The 7,053-nt window shown below is 42.4% G+C and overlaps 1 pseudogene; it reads left to right on the top strand.

Moving 5' to 3' along the window:
• Positions 1–3,757: 3,757 nt before the first annotated feature.
• On the top strand, positions 3,758–5,025 carry LOC135446352 (PWWP domain-containing DNA repair factor 3A-like; annotated as a pseudogene).
• The last annotated feature ends 2,028 nt before the right edge of the window (positions 5,026–7,053 follow it).

Genomic DNA, 7,053 nt, shown 5'->3' on the forward strand with positions numbered 1-7,053 from the left:
ATTTATTAATGACATGTAATTAATCCACAGTGAACTTTAGACTCTGGATCAATATTGGTAATGTAACTGATAAATCATGTTACCAGACCCTTGGAGAGAATTAATAAACAGCTACATATCTCCCAGCTCCCTGAAGCACCTCCTCCCCACATCCCCTGCACGCCCCACGTCCCAGGCAGCTCCTCACTGTCACTGGGCAGTGCCAAATGCTCCCTGCCCTGCTGTGCACCCCTGCAGGTGTCCTCTTTCCAGCCATGGGCTGCTGCCCCACCTGGTAACTCTTCATGATGCTTCTACACCACTTTTCCAGGCTGGATCCCTCTGTATTTCTATTTCTTATATTGTATTCAACAGAATTTCAGTTCTTCTGGTTAATTCCCTGGATAACCTCGCTGATAGTGGCCTTCCTTGTGTCACATGGTTACAACAAGAAGAACATTGAGGCACTGAAGCATGTCAGGAGAGGGGCAATGAAGCTGGCAGAGGGTCTGAAACACAAATGTCCTGAGAAGCAGCTGAGAGAACTGGGATTGGGATTGTTTAGCCTGGAGAACCTGGGGCTCAGGGAGACCTTATCGTTCTCTATAACTGCCTGAAAGGTTGTAGAGAGGAAGAAGTTGGTCTTTTCTCCCAAGTAACAAGTGACAGGACAATGGCGAAATGCTCTCAAATTGCACCACTGGAGGTTTAATTTGGATATTAGGAAAAAATTCTTTACTGAAAGGGCTGTCAAACATCAGGAACAGGTCACCCAGGGAAGTGGTAGAGTTATCATGCCTGGAAGTATTTAAAAACATAATGATGTGGTGCTCAGGGATATGGTTTAGTGGTGGATTTGGCAGCATGGACTCAATGGTCTGAGAGGTCTTCTCTCAGGTACATTAGGAGCAAATCCCCTCGCCGGTTCTGTGCACATCCCACAGAGTCACAGTCCTGCCTTAAGAGCTGGGGCTGCCTAGATCACCCCATGTGCGGATCATGTCAGCACCCTACAAAGATATTTATGTTACAGCTGCAAATGGTAAAAACATTCCTCTGAGAGAAATATTAGAATTTATTTCATACAGACATAATTTTTGTTTGTTCAACTTGCGTCATTCTCGTAATTTTACCATGTAAAACCATACTATGAGATTAAAGTAATTCACCTGGGTGAAGACAAGGTGGGGAGGTGGTTAAAAGAGACACAGGATGAAACTCAGAGGGATAGCAGTAGAAAAATTCAGGTATCTTAACACTTTACTGCTTAAATATGATGTGGTTGTCCTTGAATTCTGAGAAGGTATGTGTCATTCCTGTAGGAAAACTGGCCTGGCCTGGTTTAGATATTTTAAACATTTTGGTTGAGACAAGATGGCTTGTCCTGTGTAAGTGATTATTTCTGTGCAAAAAATTTGAAAGGAACTTGATTGTTGTAGACTTACACAACAGTTTAAGACTTCTGAAGTTAGACATGTAAACATGCAGCCTTTACTGCCTATGACTAGACATCAAAGCAGAAATTACTTGAAAAGTCTGCATCAAAGCATGGTTTCCTGTTGAATTCCACAAAATATTTCCAGCAGAATGCACAGTGGAATTCTATCTCTTTATAGATCACGAGCCAATGAAATAATAATAAAAATGAGCTTTCAACTGAAACAAAGTTCCTCCACACCTCATTCTAGTTGTGCTGGATCTTTAAAGACTCTCTATACCCCTACAACAAAATGAGCACTGATTTCAAGAGGGAGAGAGAGACTGAGTATTTGTTTCACAGATGATCCGAAAGAGTTTTGCTATAGGAACAGATTCTTCTCTAGAGTAAATTCGCCTCCACCTCTATGCTTGTTATTCTTTACCATTGGTCAACAAAACCTGTTCATAAAAATCTATAATAATGGGTAATCCAGACCCTTCCAGAGATTACTTTTTTCCAATATTTAGGTTTGTCATATTTAATGTTTGCCATTTAATATTTTTGTAATGTCCAATATAAATCACTTTAGCTAGTCTTATTCCCAAGTGAGATATAGAGAGCAGATTTTCAAAGCCTTCTTTTGTGTGCAGCAATAATTTGCATATTTGATGACTGTTGCTGCATTTTCCCTCTGCATACCCTTCTTAAGGCTGTGTTTTCCTGTCTATCCTCATCACCATGATTTTCAGACTGTGGATCTTACCTGTTATTTATCACTGGATTTCTCCAGCTGGCCCATAGCTTTCTTGAAACACTTTCCCTGAAACAAATGTTGACTTTAGTTAGAAGTGTTGCCTACATGCTTTTTAAGCAGTTTTTCAACTGCTTCTAATGAGGAACAGTTGAACAAGATTTACAAGAAAAGACAAGGAACTGGTTTTTTGTTTAGTTGCTTGTTATTTTTCTTACAAAGATTCTCATAATATAAAGACTAGTAGTGTCAGAAATTATTAAGACTGATGTTACATATTGGATAAAAAAGCACATCAGCTCTTCTCATTACCATGTCTGCATTGCTCTAAAACTTTAAGGACCTCTATACTGCAATTTTTTTTTCAAAGGCTTCTGCTCCTTGTAGTATCATCTGATGGCAACAGAAACCTACTTGTTAATTCATTTAATGAGGAAAAGAACACAGAAAATAATTCTCATTTACTTTCAATGCCTGATCTGGCATTGTAGTCACTGGGATCAGGCCCTTGGTCAATGCCTGTAGCCATTGCCTCCACAGCTGGAGCACAAGGAAAGCGTGAGTGAGGCCATGGAGGAGGTGCAATATCACTGTTCCCTTAAAATTCCCTGGATATTCTCCATCAGACTGACTCCAGCAGTCAAATGGCATCTGCAGAAGGACCAAATCCCGAATTTTCCCAGGAGAAATCTGCCCCACCCACCCCCTCCAACAGCTTCTTGTTGCGCTCTTGCTCTAAAAGTCAGAACCTGAGGCTGCCTAGAGATAAAGAAAGCCCCAGAATAACTGTGGGCTGAAGGATGATTGCAAAGCACACAGCCAGGGAGATTCTGTGGCTCCAGGGGAGAGTGGAAAAGCACCTGGAAGTGGCACAAACCCTTCCAGAGCACCTGGAAGTGGAGCAAGCCCTGCCAGAACACGTGGGGGTGGAACAAACCTTACCACGTGCAAGGACCGGGACTCCAGTGTGGCACCTGTTGGAGATTTTTTCAGAAATGGCTTAGAAGGCAGCTGTGAGGAGCAAATTCTCACAGCCTGTTTCTGTAAACAGCAGAAGTTCTCAGGTTGTTTTTAATTACAAGTAAAAGTGACAAACATGAAGGCCTTGAGAACTTTGCATACCAGAGTTCTCAGGCAGTTTTCTCATAACAAGTAAATATTCTATCTTTAGCTGTTTTGGGAAAGTAAAAGTAAGTTTTGAGAACACAAATCTTGGTATTGGAAACAAAAGGAGGGGTTGGTGTGTTATCTCTGACCTATTGTGAGCTCGGGTTTTGCAATATGCATGAACTTAATTAACACGGTTATAAAAAGTGACTGATTGAGTCAATAAACGGAGTCGATGCTGAACCAACAAAGGTGGGTCTTCTCCCTCCACTTCAATAGCACCAGCCCCTGACAGTCACAACTGCAAAAAACCAGAACCAAAATCATCACCTAGACAGAGGAAAATCCAGCCCAAAATGGGGAATGGAGTCTCCTGTAAGCCAGAGGCTGGAAGCAGTCAGCACAGAAGGAAAACAAGATGAAGGGATGATTCCCCCGAGGATCAAGCACAGGTAGTTCCTGAGGAGGGGTCTCCCTCTATCATCTCTAAATCTGGCACCATGGAACCTTCCAGAAAAACAGGAACTCAGCCTGGGAGAACATTCTTGGATTCCTCCTGTGAAACTGCCTCAGATGAGTTGGAGAAAAGCATCAGCAGTGAGAGTGAGAGCCTGGCAATGCAGCTGGATGGGAGGAGAGAGGCAGAGGGTGGAGAAGACCTGGATGGGGCAGGTGTGGCCTCAGGCACAGAAGGAAACGCAGGAACCACCCTGGATCCTCACCTGGGCCTACTGGTGCCTTCCCTCAGCCTCAGGAGGAGAAAAATCAGGATCCCTCACACCTGGCTGGGAATAAAGCCCCTGACTCAGAGGAAGATGAAAGGCTGGAACCCTCTGTGATGTCTTCCACGATCATTTCCTCAGAAAGCCTCCCTCTACTCTCACCTCTGACAGATGAAGAGAAGGAAAATTTACCAAGCGTTCTGTCCCATCGAGAACCCAGATTCTTCGAGGAAGGGACGGTGGTGTGGTACAAGCGGTGTCAGCATCTGTACTGGCCAGCAGTGATGAAAGCAGTGAAGAGGAAGCACTGGAGGGCCTGGTGTGCTCTTCACAGATGGCACCACAAATGAGAAGAAAAAAGTTTTCTCAGTATCTCTGAAGAGCCTGAAGCACTTTGACTGTGAAGAGTAGCAGGATCTCATCGAATGAGCCAAGGAGAACTATTCCAGGGAAATCAAGTGGTGCCTCCATCTGATTCTGGACTATTGGATACAAGTGGGCTACTGATATCTGCTACCTAGTGAGGAAAAAGGGATACCAGGGTGTGGTGCAGATACCATTCCCACACACAGGGGAGAAAGGGGCTGGACAGTCTTTCTCAGACACCTCACCCCAGAAACCCCTGAGGAAGCTCCTCCCTGACAGGACCAGAACTGCCAGGGGCAGGGAGAACAAGAAGCTGGTGGAGTTCATAGTGAAGACCAAAGGGGCTGAAGGGAATCTCCTGGGGATCTTGAAAACTGGGAAACAATCCCGCTGGCTGAAGAAATTCCTGAATTCCAGCTGGTATGTGACCTGTGTGGAGACTTATTTGGAAGATGAGCATCAGCTGGACCTGATGGTTGGGTACCTGAAGGACGTGTACAGTAAGATGGACCAAGAACCTGCACCAGATCCTGGGGAATGGCATCAGATTCATCTCAAATGTACTTGTACCTGAGGCCATCACCTGTGCCACTGCTGCCATGGATGACATTGATTATGAGAAGGCAGAAGAGAAGTACATTAAAGGACCACCTGTGAGCAAAAGAGCGAGAGTTGTTTGATGACAAGTTTTGGGAAGCAAAAATCTCAAGACAGAGACGGAGCCTGTGGAGAGCTGAGGAGTGTCTGGGGCTGTCCTGGGGCCAGGTGTAAATAACCAGCGGTGATTGTATAAAATGTGGCATTATTTGTAAAGTCTGTATGTACGTTCCCAAATCCTCTGCTCCCAGTCCCATCTGGGCTCTCAACCCTTGCTGCTTCCCACGGCCTTGCCGTGTTCAGGATCCGCCAGATCCTCATCCATCAGTGCCCTTCTGGGGGGCTGCCAGAGACCCCAGTGCTGTGCAGAGCTTCTGCTGCTCCACTGACTTCCACGTGGGTTCTTTTAGCCAAACATCTGACTTGAGAAGGGATCTTGGTCTGCTTGTGGCCAGTGGTGCCTGGTAGCCTCTTTGCTCCTGATAAAACCAGGATGTTCCTGGCAGGGAAGGCTCCTGGGGCTTCTCCCTTCCTGCCTCATGGGTCTCCAAAGGTGAAAGGTGATCAGATTGGTGCCCAGAGCTGCCACCTGGACCACAAAGATTTGGATTCTTGTTTTGTTATGACAAGCAAAAATTCCATGGAGAAGGAATCCAGGTTTGCTTAAACAAAAATATTCCCTTCAGATAAAGCTGTAAGATCCTGTATGTGTCAGTCTCACATTATTAATCACTGGGAAACAAACTCACAAAAAAAAGAGAAAAAAAAAAAAACCCACCATGTGGCTGAATAAAACATATGTGGATATTATGCAAAGGCCCTTTTTACGTCCTTACCCTGGACTATGCTAGCAGCAATTCAGCTAGCAACAAATGCCAGCTAACTTAATTTTATACAGTCTATGGTTTTTCACATTCATGCATCTGTAAGTTTTCCAGCATGTTCCTTGTGCCAATGAAGAGGAGTAAAATTTCTAGATATTCTTGCTGCTGCCATGTACGCTCACTGTACTTTTTTCCAACAACTCAGGTCAGAATTTAATATACCAGGACAAGTTAGATTCCAAATATCTATGATGACTTTTAAAGGATTAATGTTATTTAAATGGCTGTTCTTAATGACCTTGGATTCTTATAACATTTATTATGCTAAATATAGAATTGCCTTGGGATATGATATTGCATATTTCAGAATCTATTTGCACAGATTGGAATGGAGCTTTGAATTGGTGATTATTGCATATATTATTGGGTAATAATATTTATTATTATAATATTTGAAACCTGACTTGACAAGTCCCACCCAATGGGAAACTTGTATTCTTAACAAACTTCCATACTTGTAGTTCCTGCAATTACAGCAAAAATTCTAATGTAAAGGCTTATCTCTTTTCATTAGGTGAAACTGGAACAGAGCAAATAATAAAAATACAGCCATGCATGCATGTTCTAAATTGTAAATAAAATTCTCTTCTTCTTCAGTCATAGCTTTCTGCATTCCCTTCACTGAGTATTATCATACAAGGGTTTACTAGCAGATTGTTCCCTCAGAGAGTTCATTTAAATGAAATATATTCATAGACATTTGTAAACACAATTATTTGAACCAAAACAGAAAAGTTGAGCTGATTCACTTCTGGAACAAAATACCTTATGTGCTTCATGGAATTCAATCAAAAGTAACCAATGACATTCAAAACTCCAATATTGATTATTCTCAATTATTTCTCCCTAAACAATCTAAAAATAAGAGGTCTGTGAGATTATTGTGTGAATAGCAGTTCAACTAGCAAAAAATCTAAGAAAATTATAAAGGGTAAGTAATGCACAAGATGGACATGGAGAAAGCATAATTTATATGGAAAGGTTATGAAATACAGAACTCAGAAAACACCATTTGAAATTAGGAATATATTTCAGAGTTGGAAAAGAAATGGATGGAATTGATTTATGAAGCATGGAAGTACATAAATTTGTTTAGAATGTGGAATCAGTTACATTATTCAGGTCTAGTATGTTTATTACTTTAACCCATCATTCTCTGCTTCAGCGCTCAGAGTGACAACATATTAAAAAAATATCCCCATTCTGTTGTTTCACTCAGGAAATTTG

Source organism: Zonotrichia leucophrys, chromosome 3 (assembly GCF_028769735.1).
Source record: "Zonotrichia leucophrys gambelii isolate GWCS_2022_RI chromosome 3, RI_Zleu_2.0, whole genome shotgun sequence".
NCBI classification, from domain to species: domain Eukaryota; kingdom Metazoa; phylum Chordata; class Aves; order Passeriformes; family Passerellidae; genus Zonotrichia; species Zonotrichia leucophrys.